Source organism: Ursus maritimus, unplaced genomic scaffold (assembly GCF_017311325.1).
Source record: "Ursus maritimus isolate PB19 unplaced genomic scaffold, ASM1731132v1 scaffold_2, whole genome shotgun sequence".
Taxonomy (NCBI): domain Eukaryota; kingdom Metazoa; phylum Chordata; class Mammalia; order Carnivora; family Ursidae; genus Ursus; species Ursus maritimus.
Window position 1 is genome coordinate 60192603 of NW_024424452.1, and position 22697 is coordinate 60215299.

Genomic DNA, 22697 nt, shown 5'->3' on the forward strand with positions numbered 1-22697 from the left:
AATTATTGACTGGGTCCCAGGCCGTGCCCCTTGTTTTATAGGGATCTTAGGGATGTGGGCTTCTTCTTTAAAGATTTTATTTATTTATTTATCTGAGAGAGAGAGACAGACAGCAAGAACGGGAACAGAAGCAGGGGAGTGGGAGAGGAAGAAGCAGGCTCCCAGCGGAGGAGCCCGATGAGGGACTCCTTTCCGGAACGCTGGGATCACGCCCTAAGCGGAAGACAGGCGCTCCATGACTGCACCACCCAGGCGCCCTGGGTTGTGGGCTTCTTGATTTTTCAGCCTGCCTTCTGTGTTCTGGGGGAGGGGCCTGCCGCGCAGATACTCAGGCAACCCTGTTTGGGTAGAGTCTACGTGTCCCCTGCAAGGGGGGATGGGGATGGGCACGCTGTGAGCCGGTATTTCCAGGCTTTTGTTCTCTGGTGGCTATCCCTGGTGGTCTGCTGTGCCTCTTCTGAGAGTCAGAACAGCAGAGGCTGAATTGTCACAGAACAGAGGGATTGCGGCCCATTCTCCACTGATGTTCTGGCCACTTTAACTCCGTTACTGTTGGTGCTGCTCAACCCTGCAGCATCCTGGGTTGTGCCTCCCGCCCTGCGTCCCAGCCCTCACTTCCAGGGCCGGCGCGTCTCTGTCCTTTGTGTTTCTAACACGGCCATCCGCTAGCCGCCCCCGCGTGCTCCCGGATCTCCTGGTCTCAGTCTATGCCTGGTGATTCCGGAGTTCCGTGAGAAGCCTGGTGGCGCGTGCACCCGGTTCAGGGTCTCAGTCTGCTGTTTCGCGGGTGCCGACCGCGAGTCCGCCCACTCCCCCGTGCAGGTGGCCCGCCAGACGCCCCACGCACGCTCCGGGAGCTCCCGGTCTCAGTCTGGATCCCGTGAGCACACCGGAATTCCGGTGTTCCGCGAGATGCCTGGTGGCGCGCGCTCCCGGCTCACCGGTCTCAGTCAGCTCTCTCGCGCGTGCTGTCCATGAGTCCACCCGCTCCCCCATGCAGGTGGCTGCCGCTTCCCGGCGCCCGAACGGGGCGGCTCCCTCCCCCTTCCGTTTATCTTCCGATATCTGTGCGTGGTTTCACGGCTCCCCTTTTCGTACCTCAATACTCAGCGCTGGAGATGTTCATTTGTAGAGATCCAGATGTATCTTCCTGCGTCTCAGGCTGATTCCGTGGTTATTTAGTCTGGTCTGGTACCTATCCAGCTCGACTCAGGGGACCGGCTGAAAAAGGGTTCCCCTACTCCTCCGCCATCTTAACTCTGTCTCTCATATCCTTTTTTTTTGAGAAGAAAACAGGCCTAAAGAGCAGTTCAGTAACTTGCCCGAGCTGAAATGGTAGAGCTTAGGTGATTTGATTCTAGATCCTGGGGTTGTCTACTATGTTGCATGTTGTATGGTTTAGAGTCGTACCTTCATGTTCTCCAAGGACTAAAGGAAGGAGCCACATTCAGTTCGGCTGTACATATTACACTGAAGGACTTAAACTAGATATGTTTTCAGTGAAAATGTTGACAGTCTTGACATTCTTGATTTCTTCAAGACGTCCACAAACTATACTGCTGAATAAGATGGTTCTTGGCGGCCACAGGGAGAGTGAACACCACATTAAAAAGGACAAAAATAACATACATGTCTATTGTCGGGTCAGTGTAATCCTTTTGATTGTGTCCCAAATGAGCAAAGGCTGATTACTGAAGGCATGGTTGTTAACATCTGAAAAATGACATCTTACTACTAGGCATTCTAATACATTTCTTCGTATGAAACAGATGCATCTTTTGGATTTTCCCAATACTCTAACATAAATCTGTCTTCTAGGTGTCCAGAAGGGATAATTTAATATTCTATGTATGAAACAAATTGAACATGGGTTCTTTAGACACTTTTTTGGATGTTTTTCATTCAAGTGCATACTATGTTTTAGGTGCTCTTGTATGAGCTGGTAATGCATTTAATGAAAAAATGCAAGGTTCTAATAGCCCCATTCTAGGAGGAAGACCAGAAATACATATGTAAATAAATGAATAAACAGCATATTTTAACGGTTTGAAAACTAAGATGAAGAGAAAGTTGGGATTGAAAGAAATGGGTTACTTTAGGCTGGTGCTGGAAGTCTTCTCTGGGAAGTGAAGTGGTGATTGGAGATCAAAATAATGAGAGATGTCGGAAAGACTGATATAAGCAGGAGGAGAAAAGAAAATTCAAAGACCAGAGATGGGAAGGACCGTGGTGTGTTTGAAGGCAAAAAAGTAGTTGACTGTAGACAGTAAGAGGGGAGTTTGCAGTTTGAAGTTAAGGAGTTAGGCTTAGATTGTAGAGGTGAGTGAAATAATGCATTTGGATTTGACTTGCATGGGAAGCTGTACTAGACTATAATTATTAGGGGGAATGGTATAACCCAATTTTTGCTTTATAAATATCATTTGGCTACTGTGTATAGGAGGCCCTTTGGAAGGACAGCATGAAAGCCAAACTCACCAAGAGGCTGTGAGTTTAAGTGAGAAATGTCTTGAATTAAAATTATAGCAGTGGAGATGGTAAGAATTGGTCAGACTCTGGGGCTAGTTTTGGTGGAACTCCTACGCCCTGGTGGATGGGTTTGAGAGTGTGAGGAAAAAAGAGGAATTAAGGATGACTCCAAGGTTTTAACCTGAGCCACAGGGTGGCTAATGGTCTCCCTTACTGAGATGAGTGACTTGTGGGTGGAAAATCAAGAATTCTCTTTTAGGTATATTAATCATAAGCTGTGTTGTTACACATTCAAGTGGAGATGGGGAGTAGTTGCATATTTGAGGCTGGAGCTTAGAGGAAAGATTGAGGCTAAATATATGGACCTGGAGATGATCAAAATATGGATGCTATTTGAAACTATGAGATGGCATAAGATTTTCTAGGGAGACTAGTAAAAGAAAAGCAGGCCAAGAAGAAAACATTAGATAATTGAACACATTTGGCAGGGGAGGAGTTCGCAAAGGAAACTGGGAAATAGAAACCAATTGACTAGGAGGAAATGTGGGAATATTTAGTGACACAGGCCCATAGAGAATACAGGGATGACAGAATCAACCAGTTATGTCAAATGCTATAGCACATCTAATAAGAGGACAGTTGATCATTAGAATTAGCAAAAGGGAAGCAGAACATTAATTACCTTAAAAAGAATGGGTTTCAAACAATGAGGATACAAGCTCAGTTAGAATAAGTTGTGTAGACAGTGGAGGGGAGGGGAGTATTTTCTTCTGGACATGTTGATATTTCTCCACCCCAACATGTGTGGAGAAATGCAAGCAGGGGCTCATTAATGAGGTCAGAAAATTGGTGGCTCTGGCTTTTGACTCCAGGGTAATGTATGCATAGTTTAAGGCTACTCTGGCATAACCTTTTTTTTGCATCTTGAAATAGAGATTGGGGATCAGAATTTCTACCGGCAAACCTATTGTTCAGAAGAGTAATGAAACAACCTCATACTATTCTTATGGTATGTTTCAGCTGATTTGATTAATAGAAAACCGTGCTATTTTTAGAATAATTGAGCATTATATCTGTGGAAAGTTCAGGAGAGATTAAGTAAGCAGTGGATGCCCTGGTTTGTAGGTGGCTGCTGGAAAATTTGAGTAGTTTACAAAAATGAAGTTCTTTCTTCAAATATCAAACAGTTCATTGAAATGAGAGAATATACTCCATTATACATGACATCTGGACTGGGAACAAAAACAGAATGTCAGCAGATATAGTAAAGGTTATGATAATGGTTACAGCCAATCTGGCTGACAATGCTGTGTGTTCTTTTGACTGCCTGTGGGTGAGCAAGACAATCCTTTGAAACCAAATAAACACATTAACACAAGACAAGCAATGATTTGAGACACTGCCAACTTGAAAATATCCTGTGTGGACTCCTCTCAGGGGTTGTGAATTTGGGGAAGGTATGTTTGGGGAATATGTCACTAAATTCACTGAAATGTAGGCCTTTCTTTCCTCTTCCCTATGGAGAGAAGTTGGAAGTGTTGTTTAAGGGTTAGTAGCTTATGCCAAGATGTGGATGTTGACGTCCTAGTTGTTTCCTGACTCCCCTTCTGTGAGCATATGTTCAGCTTGGCTTCTCTGCGTTGTCTGGAGGAGGCTTCCAGACTGATTCTGGGCAGAGCTAGGCACTTGCTGAAGAGCACCTGATCCCACTTCATTTCTCTGTATCCTGGCTTACTGCCCCAGTCACCAGTGGGAAGCTGGCAACTTGAGTTTGGCCCTCTCTGTAAAGAGAGGCACCATAGTTACTGCCTGTATGAAATTGGGTTTGTGGATTACGAAAGAAGACCTCTTGACTTGTTTTGCTAATATTTGGGAAATAGATGCCTTAAATATTCCATAGTCACAATGATCACTGGGATGACAGAGGGCCATGCACATGAAAACATTTGTCACCTATAAGGCACACGCTAAACAATTAGTTGTTATAAATATTAGTGTCTCAAAGGATAAGGATGTTTACTGTATACATAAAACAATAACAAGTATAAAGGAACTAATTGATAGTAATAAAATAATAGTAGGGGACTTTAACACCCCACTTACATCAATGGACAGATTATCCAAATGGAAAATCAACAAGAAAACAGGCTCTGAATGACAAACTGAGCCTGATGGACTTAACATATTCATGACATTCTACCCCCAAACATCATAATACACAATCTTTTCAAGTGCACATGAGACATTCCCCCAGAATAATCAAATATTAGGTCCAAAACAAGTCTCAACAAATGCATAGTATGAATTTGATCCTTATGAATCTTTTCTGATCACCACTCTATGAAACTAGAAATCAACCACAAAAAATCTGGGAAAAAGCACAAATACATGGAGGTTAAATAACAGGCTACTAAACAATGGGTCAACCAAGAAATCAAAGAAGAAATGAAAAATGACATGAAGAAAAATGAAAATGGTCAAAATCTTCAGGATGCAGCAAAAGTAATTCTAAGAGGGAACTTGATACCAATACAGGCCTATCTCAAGAAGCAAGAAAAATCTCAATCTAACTTTACACCTAAAGGAGCTAGAAAAAGAATAAACAAAACTTCAAACCAGCAGAAGGAAGGAAATAGTAAAGATTAGAGCAGAAATACAAGAAACTAAAAAATCCCAATGGAACAGATCAAAGAAAGCAGGAGCTGGTTCTCAACAAAATTGTTAAACCTGTAGCCAGACTCATCAAAAAGACTCAAACAATCAAATGAAAGAGGAGAAATAACTGACACCACAGAAATACAAGGATAATGAGAATATTATGAAAAACTATATGCCAAAACCTGTACGACCTAGAAGAAATTAGTTCCTAGAAACACCTAACCTATCAAAACTGAAGCAAGAAGAAACAGAAAATTGAACAGACTGATTTCTGATTACCAGCAGTGAAACTGCATCAGTAAACTCCCAGCAAACAAAAGACAGGACCAGACAGCTTTACACTTGAATTCTACCAAATGTTTAAGGAAGAGTTCATAGCTATTCTTCTTGAACTATTTCAAAAAGATAGAAAAGCTTCCAAATTCCTTCTGTGAGACCACCATTACTGATTTCAAAACCAAAAAAACACACCACAGAAAAAAGAACTTCAGTCCAATACCTCTGAACATAGATGCAAAAATCCTTAACAAATATTAGCAAACCAAACCCAATAATACATTTAAAAAGTCATTCACCACAATCAAGTGGGATTTATTCCCAGGTTGCAAGGGTGGTTCAATATTCACAAATCAGTCAATGTGCTATGTCACATCAAGAAGAGAACAGATAACCCTATGAACATTTCAATAGATGCAGAAAAAGCATTTGACAAAGTACAACATCCATTCAGGATTAAAAACTCTGAACAGAGTAGGTTCAGAGGAAATCTACCACAACATAATAAAGTCTTTATATGAAAAACCCATAGCTAATGTCATACTCAGTGCGGGGGGGTGGGGTGGGGGGGAGGCAGAGAACAGCTTTTTCCTTTAGGTCAGGAACAAGATAAGGATGTCCACTTCCACCACTTTTATTCAACATAGTGCTGGAAGTCCTAGCCACAGCAATCAGACAAGAGAAAGGAATAAAAGGCACCTAGATTGGCAAGAAAGAAATAAAACTATCTGTAGATAACAAACCATCTGTAGAAACCTTAAAGACTTCATTAAAATCTAGAACTGATAAATGAATTCAGTAAGGTTGCAGGATACAAAATCAATGTACAGAAATCTGTTGCATTTCTATATACTAATCAGTAGAAAGAGAAATACACAATCCCCTTTACAATTGCACCAAAAAATAAATACCTAAGAATAAACTTAACCAGAGAGGTGAAAGAAAGACCTGAACTCTGAAAACTATAAAACACTGTTGGAAAAAAATTGAAGACCAAAAAAAAAAATTCCATGCTCATGGGTTGGAAGAACAAATATTGTTAGTGTCTATAGTATCCAAAGCAGTCTACACATTTAATGCAATCCCTATCAAAATACCACTAGCATTTTCCACAGAACTAGAACAGGCAGTCCTAAAATTTATATGGAGCCACAGAAGGCACCTATAGCCAAAGCAATCTTGAAAAGAACAAAATGGGAGGTATCACAATTTCAGGCTTCAATTTATATTACAAAGCTATAGTAATGGAAACACTACGGTACTGGCACTAAAACAGACACATAGATCAATAGAACAGAATAGAAAGCCCAGAGATAAATCCATAATTATACGGTCAATTAATCTTCGACAAAAGGAAGCAAGAATATGCAATGGGAAGAAGTCTCTTCAACAAATGGTGTATCTTACAGTATACACAAAAATAAAATCAAAATGGATTGAAGACCTAGATATGAGACGTGAAGCCATAAAAATCCTAGAAGAGCGCACAGGCAGTAACTTCTTTGACATTAACCGTAGCAACTTCTTTCTAGATATGTTTCCTGAGGCAAGGGAAACAGAAGCAAAAATAAATTATTGGGACTGCATCAAAGTAATAAGCTTCCACACAGCAAAGGAAGCAATCAACAAAACTAAGACAGCTTACTGAATGGGAGAAGATATTTGCAAATGACATGCTGATAAAGGGTTAGTATCCAAAATCTATAAAGAACGTATACAACTCAACACTGAAAAACCCCTAAATAATCCGATTAAAATTGGGCAGAAGACATGAACAGACATTTCTCCAAAGATGACATTCATATGGCCAACCAGACCTAAGAAATGATGCTCAACATCACTCATCAGGGAAATGCAAATAAAAACCACAATAAGCTATCACCTTAGACTTGTCAGAATGGCGAAAATCAGAAATTCAATAAACAAGTATTGGCATGGATGTGGAGAAAAAGGATCCCTCTTGTACTGTTAAGAATGCAAGCTGGGGGGCGCCTGGGTGGCACAGCGGTTAAGCGACTGCCTTCGGCTCAGGGCGTGATCCCGGCGATCTGGGATCGAGCCCCACATCAGGCTCTTCTGCTAGGAGCCTGCTTCTTCCTCTCCCACTCCCCCTGCCTGTGTTCCCTCTCTCGCTGGCTGTCTCTATCTCTGTCAAATAAATAAAATCTTTAAAAAAAAAAAAAAGAATGCAAGCTGGTGCAGCCACTGTGGAAGACCATATAGAGGTTCCTCAAAAGCTAAGAAAACCACTCTATGATCCAGTAATTGCACTAATGAGTGTTTATTCAAAGAATATGAAATCAGTAATTTGAAGGGTTTCTTGCATCCTTATATTTTATAGCAGCATTATTTATAAAAGCCAAGTGTCCATTGAAAGATGAATGGATAAAAATGTGGCGTGTGTGTGTATGTATATGTGTGTATATACACACATATACATACACACAGTGGAATATTATTTGGCTGTAAAGAATGAAATCTTGCTATTTGCGATAGCATGGATGGATCTATAGAATAGAATTCTAAGTAAAATAATGCAGTTGGAGAAAGACAAATTATTTCACTAATATGTGGAACTTAAATGTAAAAAGGAAAGAAACCAAAAAAGATTCTTAACTATAGAGAACAGAGGGTTACCATATGGGGGAGTTGGGGAATTGGTGAAACAGGTGAAGGGCATTAAGAGTACACTTATCTTAGGGCACCTGAATGGGTCAGTCAGTTAAGCATCCGAGTCTTGATTTTTGGCTCCAGACATAATCTCAGAGTTGTGAGATTGAGCCCTGCATCGGCTCCCTGCTGGGCCTGGAGCCTGGTCGAGACTCTCTCTCTCCCTCTGCTCCTCCCCATCCTCTCTCTCTCTCTCTTTTTTTTTTTTGAAGTACACTTACCTTGATGAGCACTGAGTAATCTATGGAATTGTTGAATCATTATGTTATAACCCTGAAGCTAACACAACACTGTATATTAACTATACTGGAATTAAACATATGTATATATCTGTTTCTATACTCCTATATTCTATATTCCTATTGCTATATTCATTTGTATATTCTCTTTGGAGAAATGTGTATTCAAGTCCTTGGTTGGTTTTTAAATTATTTGTGGTTTTTAAGTTGTAGGCACTTATAAATTCTGTGTATTAACCACTTATCAGACAATTTACAAGTATTTTCTCCTATTCCATATGTTGCCTACTTACTTTGTTGATTTTTGTCACATGATGGGCTGTTTTTACTTTAGATGTAGTTCCACTTCTTAAAAAACTTTTTTTTGTTGTTGCCTGTGCTCTTGGTATCACATCCAGGAAATTCTTGCCAAGTCCAATGTCACCCCCCCCCCTTTTTTAAAGAGGTTTATAGTTTGAGGTCTTATGTTTAGGTATTTCGTCCATTTTGAGTTTGTGTCTATAGTGCAAGGTAAGGGTCTAAATCCATTCTTCTGCATGTAAAGATCCAGTCTTCCCAGCACCTTTTGTTGAAGAGACTGTCCTTTCCCTATTGAATGGTCATAGCACCCGTGTCAAAAATCATTTGGAGTTTAAGAATTATTTTTTGTCAGTACCTTGAAGATTCTGTGGAGCTATCTTTGAGTTTCCATTTTAGTTTTTGAGGAGTCTACTTTCAAATGCATTGTTCAGTTTTTTCCTTTTTTCTGGTTGCTTTTAAGACCTTTTTATTCTTTTAAGTTCACCATAACAAGTCCAGGTGTGGATTTCTTTGTTCACCCGGCTTGTGATTTTGGGGGCTACCTAAACCTGAGCATGGGCATCTTTCATTAGTTCCTCATTAGTATTTCTTCAGTTATGCTTCATTTCTTTCTAGAATCTTTCTCTGGAAATCTGAGTAGATCTGTATTCTATCTTCTCAGTTTGAACTTTGTGTTTCCTAGCTTCTTAGACTCCGTATTTTTCATCTTTTTGTCTCTTGCTGTTACATTCTGCATTTAGTCTTCAGCTCTTCCAGTTCATTAACTTTCTTCTGTGTCAAGTTATTTTAACCCGTGCGTTGAATATCTAATATTAATGTTGCATTTTTCATTTCTGTTTATAGCTTACTAATCTGCTGAATCATGTTTTTGATAGTTTTATCCTTTTTTTAACTAAATTTTTACTTCATTAAATTTTTTTTAAGATTTATTTTAGAGAGAGGGGAGTTGCAGAGGGCGAGGGAGATCTTAAGCAGGCTTCACACCCAGTGCTGAGCTAAGCGGGGCTTGATCTCACGACCCTGAGATCATGACCTGAGATGAAATCAAGAGTTGGATGATTAACTGACTGAGCCAGCCAGGGTTTTTTGGTTTTTTGTTTTGTTTTGTTTTTTTACTATTTAAAAAATTGATTATTCATGTTTTATATTCTGTGTCTGATAATTTAAACACCTGCAGTTTTTCTTGGGTCTGGTTAGTTGTTTGTTGTAGGCGTTTCACTCACACAGGATTGTTTCCTGTTGTGACTTTGTTTTGACTGTTAGCTTATGATGGCTGAGTCTTTTATTTGTGGGAATTGTTTGAAGCCTGGGGTTGAGGTAATTTCTCCAGACAGGATTTATGTTTGCCTTTTCCAAGTATCTAGGGGCACCACAATTTGGGCTAGTTTAACCTAATCTGCTATTTGAGGTTTTTCAGATCATGAAAATGATATAAATTCTGATCCTGCATCTTTTAGGAAGTTAGCCTTATTAGGAATTTTAAGGTGAGACTCCTTTCTCTCCCTCCATGGCTTATGCCTGGTCAGGCAATTTTCTTTATTACCTTCCTTTGTGGGGGGCTTTTCTTTGTATAGGTTAGTCTACTGCATTCATTTTTGGGGTGGAGGTTACTAGCCTTTTGAAAGACTGTGATCTGACTTCTCATCTTTTGGACGCCATAAGGTTATTGTTTTTGGCCCCCTCCACCCCCCCCCCATTTTATATTTAGTAAGTTAAAAGCAAGTGTCTACAGTTGTTTTTTGGAGGGCCATTGGTTTGTGCACCTGGCTTCCCCTTTGGATTTATTTTTATCATTTTTGGCCTCTGAAAATTTTCCCATTTTTCTTGCCAGATGAATTTTAAAAAATACTTTAAAGTCTGTCATATTAAAGGTATTTATTTAGAGGAGATCTAGCATGTTATAATGCTGTATGTAGAATTCCTACTTATATATTTGAAACTTACACAAGTTTAAGTTACTATTATAATTAGAATCATAATTTAATGTGACAAATTTATTCAGATAGAATAGATTGCATCCCCCTGTTCACTTTTTGATTCAATGGGTAGCTTTAAAAATTTGGTTTTATGGAATGTTCAGTTAGATTTGTATATATAGCTCAGTTACAGGGCCCATCCAAGTGGCGCTGGGAATGTCCTTGACTAGGTGTGAAGGTTGAATAGGAGCCTGAATCTTTGGTGAACACTCTGTCCCTACTGTAGGCCTCTTCTGTGGCCACCAGATACCTATATGCACATTTCTTCCCATCCTCAGAACACACATAAACCCCTTGCCCAAAGGAGAAAACTCGAAATCTGTTTTTTATGCATCCAGCTCAAAGTTTAGGATCCGCTTGGCTTCCTGGGGTGTGGCAGCCTGTGCAAGAGAAGATACGTTGGTGTTTCTGGAAGCTTTTGAGATGTGGAAGGCCTTGAGTCTCATGAATTCATCTGTCGTACTGTGGCTTATCTGATCCCACCTCTTTCTCATACTTCTCTGTAATCTCTTTTCCTTTTACTTAAAAAAAAAAAAGAGAGAGAGAGAGAGAGGAAAAAAAAATCCCTGCTGTTTGAACCCAGTTACTTTCACTCTCCACTCTTTTGGTGCTGGGAACATTCAGCACTTTATTTGAAGTAAGTTAAACATTGATTTCCTCTGTGTTGTGGGGTCCCTCAGCAGGGTGGCTTGCATACCTGGAGTGTTTGGATTTGGTGGGGCAACTCTTTCTGCTTCAAACCTCTTTTATTTACTGGAGTGCACAACTCCTGGGAGTAACGTGGGGTCAGGAAGAGCTCCAGTTCCAGCCCCCACTCTGTGCCTGGAAGTTCCGTTCCCCTCCATCTCTGGCCATGGTGCTGGTCTTTGCTTTGTGATTCCAGCGTCCTTATTTCTCAAGATCCTCTTTCCCATGTGGTTCATCTCCAAGCTCCCAACCCTTGCCATAATACCTCAAATATACCTGAAACCTAATCGTGGACAGGCTTAAAATCTTGCCTCTCCATGGTGCCCCGCTTCCTACTCCATGCAAAGCAGTGTGACAAAAACAGAGCAAAACACCCAGTTCCTTTTGGGAAGAGCTATCGCCTGGTTTCCTGTGCCAGAATACCTCAGTCTTGGCTTTTACCCAGATAGGAAAAATGAATATTCAGTGTTTCACTGTATTTTATGGTGGTAATATAAGGTATTTATTGAAATGATTTCTCTGAAGCCAAAGTGTCCCACGTGGATATCTATAGCACTGAGAAAGAAGGAAGATGAGAATGGTGCTTGAGGGGGAGGAAACACTATCAAATCAGTTAATTATTCCCCTTTACATAGAATATTGTCTTCCTGTATTGAAACCAAAAACAGGCATAGAGCATGTGGAGCAGAGAGACCAGCAGGTGTGGTAACTTGCCTGGAAGCATGGCTTTTGAAGTAAAAGTGGAACTGTTTGATATGGAATGAAAAATTGGGCCCCACATGGAAATAAACCTTAATTTAGGAAAATAAAAACCAGATCACTGAGGATTCAAAGATTATACCCTGTTCTGTTCACTGTACTTGTTGCTTAAGAGTCTCCTGGATCAGTTTATAAACTTCAGCCCCTCCTGGGCTTTTGTAAGGTCAGAAGCATGTTGAGAATTTGAGGAATGCCACCTGGAGCTTTTGTATTCCAGGACATGTGTGAAGGAAAAGAGCCTGTCTCGGTGATTACTTGGTTTTATTTTTGGAACCACCTCTTTTCCTGTCATCTCTCCCTTCTTCTTTCATAATACTATCAAGATGGCAGAAAGGCAAGCATAGCACTGAGTTTGCAGAAGAAAAAAGGCTAATCTTTACTCAGCCTAAGGGAATTGCTAAGCAATCAGAAGTTAGCTAATGAGCACAAATAGACCATCTATTCTTGAAGATGCAATGTAGAAAAACACCTAAAATAAACTCCGGGGGAGGAGGAGAGAAGTACGAGATTCACACTTCCCCATGTTCTTCATTTCCAACGTGTTGAGAGAAAAGTGAGGGATTACTTGAAAAATTAAGTGAAAGTTTGAATAAATTATTTTGATGAAAAGAGGCTGTTGATGAAATTTAAAAAAAAATCAAAGTATGGAATAGTTCCAGGAAGACAAGAGAACGTGCTTTATGTAAATGTCCCAATATCTGAAACTTCAAACTGTTAGAGGTGCCATTTAAAAACTTATAAACTGTTATAGAAGAAAACTTTAAAATGTTAAGCCAAAAAAGAAAACCAAACTCACACACCTGATGACAGTGTTAAATAGGTTAGAAGAATATAAATCAAAGTTAACAATTGATAAATTTGAAGTGAAATGTTCAAACCTTTGAAACTCTATCAGTATTTGGGGGATGTGTGATTGAAGAGTGCCAGGAGCAGAGGGTTGACGTCCATGATGTGGGAGCAGAGAACCAGAACCTTCTAGGGCCAGAGGGATGGAGTAGTCAGAGAACAGGAGAAAAGTGGAAAAGAGAATTTCATGAGTGTGACTGTCAGTTTAAAATTGGAATCTCTTTGAGGTACTTTGAGGTGCATAAGTGTCGGAATCCATTTCCCCCCCCTGTGCTTTTGGCTATTTCTTGAAGCAGAGTGGCTGTTGAGCCTCATGGAACTTCTATGTTTAGGTTAGAATTAAGTAATAATCCCTATGATGGATTCCTGTAATGAGGATCTTTGACAGCAATGCCATCAGTTTTGTAAAAATTCATCTTTAAAACACAAGTACTTTTAATAACTGGTGATAATTTGAAAATCTCCCCCCCCCCCATGATTCTCCTGGCCATAAACATAGTTAAATGAGGTTAAGTGAATTGGCTTTTGTAGTTACTTGTTGGACAGTGAGTAGAGAGTAGGAGATGATTGTTTTTGTGTATTTTTCAGTATCTTAGTACACTTCTATAATGAATTCTGTAGCCTGTTCTGGTATTTAAGAAGCATGATGGAGTAAAGTTGGGAATATGACTATTAAAATTCTGTTAAAGTATTTTTCTGGTTTTTCAAGGCCTCTGGGCTTTATATTTCTTAGGTGCTGAAAATTATGCTACTTGAGCAATTCTTTGGGAATGTCTGGGCATAAGTCCAGGCACCTGCAGGGCTGGCTTATGCAAAACAGAGAAAGACAGGCAATTTCTCTTTGGCACGTTCCTGTTTGGTGTCCCTGGTTTCTTGCTGTGATTCAACTATCAAGGATTATGCTGCCATTTGTAAGTTGTCTATAGTGCCCATTAGGGGTGAGTGAATGTGACCCTGTAGGTGAAAGTTTTGTGGATAGGAGAACCTGTAAGACCGAAAGCCTTTTCCTAAGAAACATTCTTTCATCCATCCATCCATCCATTCATCCATCCATCCATCTACCCATCCATCCTTTTATTCATTCAATTCCTGTATTACCAGGTAGTAATAATGAGTTCACACTTAGCATCCCAGGAACTGTTCTAGGCACTTGCCATGTATTGTAAGCTCATTTAACTTTCACAACTGAGACAGGAACTATATGAATTAACAGGTGGGAACATTTCACAACATTCCCAAGGCTCCAGAGTTAACCAGCAGGTGACCCAGGGCTGGACAGATCATCTGACTCCAGGGCTGCCTACTTCTGTCCTTGCTATTTCTCGGATCAGCCAATGTGATGCCAAGATAAGCAAAGTGCTGTCCTCCAAAGGTATACTTGAACTCGGCTTTATGAGTGCCTGCCTTACATTTGATACACTATTTCAAAGTCAGTTTTTGGGGGTAGGGGGCCAGGAGTCAGGAAGAGATTAGCTATATCACCAGTGACACCTTAATGGTAAAGGTAGAGAAGTTTGCTTTGGAGGGTGCTTTATGCAGAACTAAAGTACTTCATATCATATAATCCTTGCTTTCTTATCTGCTTCTCAGTTTTACTAAAAATAATGGTGACCCATGTGCTGGATGAAAAGTTCAACATTCAGACTGGTTTCATACAAAAACTTTAACTAGTTTTAAATTCTCAGTTAACCTTCTGAAATCATTATTTCTCAGATGTTTATGAAACGAGTACTTTTTGCAATTGTTACAAATCAGATCGGTATCTATGAGTTGAGGTTCAGATGCACTAAAGTTCTTCAGTGTTGAACCTTTCTGCCTCAGGCATCTATTTTCCAGATAAAACATGCTGATGTATTTAAAAGACTTTTTATGGAAGCTCTTTGGCTTCATGATCTTACTGAAGAAAGACATTGGTATGAGGCAACTGGTTGACAGCAGTGGCTCTCAGTCTTGGCTCCGTATTTTAGTCACTGAAGAATTAAAAAAGTTGCCTGAGCCCAGTCACTAAGTTTCTAATTTCTGGTAGAGCCTTCACATTATAAATTTTTACAAACACTGCAGGCAATATTAATATGTTGAATGCTGCTGGATTAGGGTGTAAAATGATTTCATTTCTCTTTTCATGTCAACTTCTACGGTCTTTCTACCCTTAGAACTATACATTAGTTAATGAAAACCTATTTTCAAAAATGAGTCAGGAAATAAACCCCAAATAGAAATGATTTATAAGTGATCAATAAGCTTATACTTTGCTCATTTTTAATATTCAAGGCATAGCTAAATGGCATCATTAGAATAAAAATCAAATTATAGCACAGCTGTGTTAATTATGAAAACAGATTTAAGCTTTAGTCTGGCTCATTTGGGTACCTTATTTTGAGTAGGCTTTTGTGTTTTCTCCCTTTTACTCCCTCTTCTCATTTCCTCTCCCCCATTCATTTCCCCTCGCTCCATTTAACATTTTATTGGTAAACAGAAGCTTGACGTGGCTGTGGCTTCCTCAAGGTCTTTCACAGGTGCCAGGAGATACTTTGCATTTCTTATCTGCAGGAAGGCAAAGTGTGAGGAGCAAAGGAAGATTAAAAACAAACCTTACTGATACATACCCTCACTCTTGGATTTAATCTATGCCTGAAGATATTTTGACCTAAATTACAAAATACATTAGAGTTTCAAGAAAGAGAGCTGCTCAGCTTCAACTCTTAGCAAGTTCAAACTGAACTCCATGGAGTATGGAATAGGAGAAATTATTTACAATCTATTCAGTTGCCAACCCTTCCTTTGGGCTGAAAAATATATACATTTGTATTCCTGTTATATTCTATTGTGCTCTTCCATCTTTCACCTTCCCTTAGGACAGGGAGAGTGTTGGAAGGAAGGAAAGAGATGCTTGCTAAGCTCCCCAGTTCCAGATAGAATGAATAATGTGAATAAAATGCACATTTTGCCCAACAGTCCTCCTTAAGTGGTACACAAATAAATCGTATACAATAATGGATTTTTGTAGTGCAATTATTTTTATTCAGAAGTGTGGATACGTGGATATACAATATCAAAAAACACAGGGAATTCCCCCTTTCCCCCAGAAACAATAGTAAAACTCGTGTAAAAGCAACTGCACTCAGAATGATTATTATGTGGAGGCCGAGAATGTGCTTGAAATAATTTTCATCATTACTAAGAACTGTTAAAAAGCAGGTTTAGTGATTAGTTATATCATGAACTTTCCCACTGAAGTGACCATGTAAGGCTCCCTCTATAAAGAAAAAGTGTAAGATTAGTAATTTGCTCTGAAAAATATCAGGATCCTGGAAAATTTTTCAGCCTTGTTTTTAATAGGATCTTCAAAATGGAAACTGATATGTGTGAGGGTATTACTTTCCCTTTTTAATGTTTAATAATGGAAGTATTGATCTATTTCATAATAGCCTTTGGTGCTGATGCATTTCACAATGGGTGTCACATAACACTGGACGATCATGTTTCTGTAAGTGGTTATGATACTCTATAGCTGATGTTTACTGCTGAAATGACAATTGGAAGTTTCTATGTTCATGAACCAGTGCATTGAATAGTTAATTTTGAGTGGAATCAATATTAAAGCAAACTGGTTACCATTTTGGTGGAAAGGTTTGCTTTTGGAAGTGATATTTTCAACCTGCCTTGAAAATTGCTGCCAAAGCCATTATTCTTCACCTAATGAGAGACTTTCCTGGGGTCTTAATGAATCCAGCCATTTTCCAGGGCAGTGTTCAATACTGACTTGTGGACCGTGCTGTTCCAGGCCTGAATTGAAATTCATCAATGTCTGTCTTGTTGGTTAAAATCATTAGGAAGCAATGCATTATTGAAGAGTTTTTCCCACACACAGGGCTTGGAATTGCTATTGATAACAAATGTTGCTAATGTTTTCCTGCAAAATAGCCATAGTGAAAAGTCAGGGATCTAAAGCCTGAAGCAGTTTTAAGAGCATGGAGTGGAATGTGTAACTACTTGTGGTAGGCGTGAACTTTGAGTGATGGCTCCTTTGCCCGTTACCTACAGTCACATAGGAGTTAGACCAGCAAACATGGCATCTCCAGATAAGATATTATAGTAATGAATTTCTTTTTCACAAAAGAACTTTGTAGTGTTTAAAGGCTTTTTTTCATTTAGATGAGCTCTTCTCCTGTCTTTATTGAAGAGAACCAGGTCCAGAGGTCAGTGGATAAATAGAGGCTGTCAGTTGCTGAGTTTGAAGTCTGTTGATTTTATGAGCACCTGGTAAGGAAAAGCAACATAGCTATAAAAAAGTACAGCTTCAAATATTATGTTGTATTTTCCAAGACCCACACATTACTCCTTGTGCTGTTTCTGGCTTTTACACATTTGACTTGATCTTTTCAAAGCTGCTATTTTGTAATCAACGTTTTCATGGTGTAGATCTAAAAAATTTACTTTTTCATGTGGGATTGTACTGTGATAGGGGAGGATTTTATTCAATTATTTAACTGTATTCAGCACTGATATATTTACTATTTAAATGGCCTTTACCATACCCCAAACACACCTTCCCTGAAAATGATGATCAGTTTGCTGACCCAGGAGTATTGCACACGAAACAGACATTTAAATAAAGCGTTTGCTTATTAATTACTAAATTTCCTCTGAGTAATTTGGACCTCATTTATAAGTAACAGGGGTTGTAGCAACCTAAATGTTTGCTTGGAGGAGTCTAATGGAAGAATGGATTGAGTTCCTATACAGCGTCAGGAGCTGCAATTAGAAAGCTAGGGGTATGGTGAAATAAATAGCGAAGTGGCAGTTTGTAGAGTACACAGACCTTTTCATGACTTAGAGGTCTTAGATGTTTTCCCACTCCTACTGTTTCAAAAGTAGAAATTTTTAAGTAACTGGCATTATTTTCTAGCATTTCTATATGCCAGGCTCTCTCTAGCACTTTATATGTGTAAGCTAATTTAAATCTAACAACAACCCTAGGAGGGTAGGTACTGGGATTATCCTTTTAAAAGAAGAGGGTTGTTGTGTTTTGTTTTTATATACACTGCTTTACACCGAGTGGGAAGGTGGAGCACCACGGGGCAAGGTTTTATCCATGTTCACGATTAGGTTTCTGATCTATTTGAGGGTGAGTAAGGAACTTGGCAGGATTTGAAACCTGGCAGTTGGGCTCCAGAACCCTCATTCTTAACCTTACACTCTGCAGTGTTACCATTCTAGGGTTGTAGGTTTGGGAGAGGCATAAAAAACGAAATGAAGATATGGAAACTGCTGCACGTGAATCTGCAATTAAAAAAAAAAATTGAGGTGTCTGGATAGCTCAGTTGGTTAAGTGTCTGACTTCAGCTCAGGTCGTGATCCCAGGGTCGTGGGATGGAGCCCCTCATAGGGCTCCCTGCTCAGTAGGGAGTCTGCTTATCCCTCTCCCTCTGCTGCTCCCCCTGCTTGTGAATGCTCCCTGTCAAATAAATCTTTTAAAAAATAACCTAAATAACTGCAGTTTGTGGCAAAAGAGAGACTAGAGTTCAAGTCTCCTAATGCTTAGTGTGCAGGTGGGACAGGCTGCAGATGCCGCTCTCCAAGGTGCCTCTTGCGTGGCTGTGTTGAAGTGAAGCCTGGGGGCAGAAGACCTTGCTGCCGTCCCTGCCTCTGCCACTGCCCAGTTCCGTGAGCTAGGTCGGCCTAGCATCTCTGGGATTTGATTCCTTCTTCAAACAAAAAGCCAAACAAAATGATCCCGTGCCCTTTTATTCAAATTTCTAGGACTTTAATTTTTCAGAGCATTTTAGGTTCACAGAAAATTGGGACGAATGTAGAGAAATATTCCATATACCCCTTTGCCATACATGTATCTACAGCTTTTTCACTTCTAAATATCTATGATAGAAATTCAGTTTTTCTATTTTTTAAGGACTGCTTTTCCTTAAGTTCTTACCTGTCACAGGCTGGCCATTTTTGTAAAAGAGGACATTAAAATTTTCTACTGGTGGGTAATTTCATTTGCTAAATGGAGTCAATCCATGTAGGGTAGAAAATTGGACTGTAAAGTTTTTTTCCTCTGGATGCATGTATTGAAGTTTAGTTTAACAAAGGTAAATTACAAATCATAAATGGAAAATGCGTTAATTTATTTTTGAAACTTGCCTTTTTAGAAGTGAGATTTTTAACATAAATTACCTTAAAATAGGAGTACAACATAGCAGATGCCCTATGTTAATATATAGAAAGTCTTTCCCCTTATCCTTTCATTTTTTTTTTTTAAGATTTTATTTATTTATTTGACAGAGAGACAGCCAGCGAGAGAGGGAACACAAGCAGGGGGAGTGGGAGGGGAAGAAGCAGGCTCCCAGCAGAGCAGGGCGCCCAATGCGGGGCTCGATCCCAGGACCCCATGATCATGCCCTGAGCCGAAGGCAGTCGCTTAATGACTGAGCCACCCAGGCGCCCCTCATTTTTTTTCTTTGTATCACCTCAGTACCCGAAAATGTTACATTCTTATGTATATATTTGTTCATAGTCTGCTCCCCATTAGAGTGAGAGTTCTATGAAGGTGATGACTTGTTTAGCTCGTGGTATGTCTGTGCATCAAGAGCACAGGTCTTCAAACTTCTTTCGTAAAGGGCCAGATGATAGTTTAGTCTTGATGGGTCATATGGTCTCTGTAGCAGCTACTTAGTTCTGATGTTGTAGTGTGAGAGCAGATACGAGAATGCTTAAGAATTTAAGTGTGGCTGTGTTCCAGTGAAACTTTATTACACAATAGGTGGTGGGCTGGATTGGGCCATCAGGTCATGGTTAGCTAACCCCTGATCCTAAAGTAGGTCCTGCCCTGTGGTAGAAGCTCAACAGCTCCTTATTAAGTTAATAAAATAGTAACCATATTATAAATATTTCAAGAATTCTAATGCTTCTGTATTATCTTTATACCCTTCTGGGCTAAATCTCCCACCCTGGAAGACCTATTCCTCCTTGACACATTATTTTTTACAAGACTTCATTTATGTAACATTTGGCTTTGTGGACACCTGCTAAGGTTGGATCAGCTTCTTATTTGCCTTCAGTAAGTGTCCTTCCTCTTGTTTTTCTGTCCTATCTTAAAGCCTCTTTTTATAAACAGTCTCTTATTGATTTTTTTTTCTTCTGACATTTCCACCTTCTAAGCTTGTACTGTTGCCCCAAGAATCATGTTCCTGGCTTACGTGATTTCTTGAGTGTAGAATTTTGAGCTTGGAAACTATCATGTACCCCCTGTGATTCAAATAAGTTTAGAGAAAGAAAGTCTTCAGGGTTCTCATTTAGGCTTTATTTTGCTCTTAAATGGCTTGTTAAAGTTGCACTTTCTTGTTGAGGAAGCAGGAAGAAAAAATAAATGAAAGGTAGTTTAAAATTGAGAGGCCCTATAGGAATATCTTCTTCTTTTCTTTAATTTAAAAAATTATTCAAAGAATGAAAGATCTAGAAATCCAAAGATTTTCCATACTGCTTTTTATTCCAGATTTTTGGGTTCTTAATAGATTTTAGTTGACTGGAAACTTAAACAAAGTTGTTATTGATATTAGGTCAGGAATGTGATTTCCCCCTCCCCCTTAGAAGTTATTAATAAGTCTGTTACTATTTCATCAATGCTGGCAGAAAATAGAATACTAATGGTCAGAAGGTTTATTGTTCGTGACAAAGCAAGCAGCAGGATCAACAGCCTATTTGTAGTGGGTTACCTTTACCCCAGGTCCTGTGGAAGTGAAACAATATAGATCAGATGTATGCTAAACACATGGTGGGTTTGCATTGTGGCTGAGGAACCCTGAGGGTGGGGAATCTGCTGCTTCTATATCAAGCAGTAAACAAAACCAGGATGGAGGTAACTTCATTTGTTAAGGTTATTCATGGTGGATACAACTCTAAAAATGGAACTGGAAAAGAGGGTTCAGGGCCTTGCATTCTTGGTACACCCAGCATGGCATGTAGGAGAACCACAGGCCTATTTTACCTAACCGTAGGAGACTTACTGGAAGCAAAACGTTCCATCAGTCTGATTTGGAGCAGCACAAGCCACTTGGTCAATTTCTAGACAAGACCTAAAGATAGGTCTGTTCGGCAGAATCTTAGGGGTCCTATGGGTTCCACTGAACCCCAAATGATTATTTTCTAGAGATGATCTCTACCAGAGAATGAATATTGACATATTCCATATGATTACCTCTTTTCTCTTAGACGCCAAAGCTTAAAACATACATACCTGATTGTTTCTGACTAAATATTTATTTAGAAAGTGAATATTTGAAGTTTCTTGGATAAGGTTCTCTACAATTCTTAATTCTATGGCTTAGTCTCTAAATCCTGAAATTTGTACCAAAGTTTCTTAATAAAACATTTGGATCTTTCATTTTGTTGTAATGTTGTCAATTTGAAACTCATTAAACTCTGGAACTGAAGTAAAAGGAGTCTTAACAGTAGCAAAGTATCAGAATTTGGATGTAATACATTTAAACCTAAGGAGTACAGGAATTGTGTGGAGCTGGTAAAGTGGATTTTCTTAGTCCTACTAATAACTATCATATATCCATTGCCATTACTCAGTCTGAATTCAGTGTGGTTTACTAGACTAAAAATGAGGGAAAGCTGTTTGTATTTTTGATTCTTCCTCAGATATTCTCATATGGGCATAAAGACAACGAAAAAAGGTAATGAAAATCTCTCACATTCATTAAAAAAGGACAAAGCAACTAAGTGACATATGAATTAAGATAAAAATCTTTGGAAATGTGCCCATAAGGGTTCTTTTGGACAACCCATTTTAATGGAATAATTTTTAATGTTGGTTGAATAGAAATGGTAAGGCTAGTGTGGAAAACATAGTAAAAGTAGGGATTTTTGAAATGCTAAGTATACATCAGAAGGAAAACTTTATTTGGTTATTCAAAATTAAATTTTTGACTAGTAGAGCTCGGTATACTCTAACACTACTAAGCAGTGTTTAGATGTGTTTCTCTGTGTCTCTGAGTTTTGTAGAGTTGGTATTCTGCATACTAACAATGGATTTATAGAGTTGGTCTAATAAAATACACTGGATTCCTTTTCATACTGGCCATGGCAATCTTTTATCTAATTTTATAGTTTTAACAGGTATTGTTGGACCCCTGCATTATAGAATGCATGTGTTTTTTCCATTGACCCCTGCATTATAGAATGCATGTGTTTTTTCCGTTGAACAAGAGTGGGAGCATACATATGTGTAATAGAAGACAAATACAAACCATATTAATTCAGATAATAGCTATAGGAATTCATAAATCCAGGGAATTGATTGATGCGATCCACCACAGTAATAGACCAAAGGAGAAATATTCTCAGTCAAAACAAATCACATAATAAAGATTAATACCATGCAGTGAAGGACTTCTTGAACCTCAGAATCACCAACCATAAGGTACACTGTGATTAATTTGATACCCAAATTAAGATTTTCTCTTTGAAGGTTACCATGTACACAGTTAATAGGCAAGTGGCAGAAATAAGTATTTGCAAAGCCTAATATTAATAAGGAGTTACTTTCTGAACTATAACTGTTGCATGTCAACGAGAGAAGGAAATCCAAAAAGGTACAAACAAGTATCCAGATAAGTTACAAAAGAAGAAAACCAGTAGGCTAGTGGGCATGTAAGGATGCTCAGTTTCAAGTAATCAGAAAATGAGTATTTAGGCAGTAATGAAAGATCACTTCTTAGCGCTCATAAAACTTTTTCTTAAAGAATCAGGTAATATTTTAGGCTTGGCAGGTCTTCCTAGTTTGTCAAAATTACTTAGCTCTGTCATTACA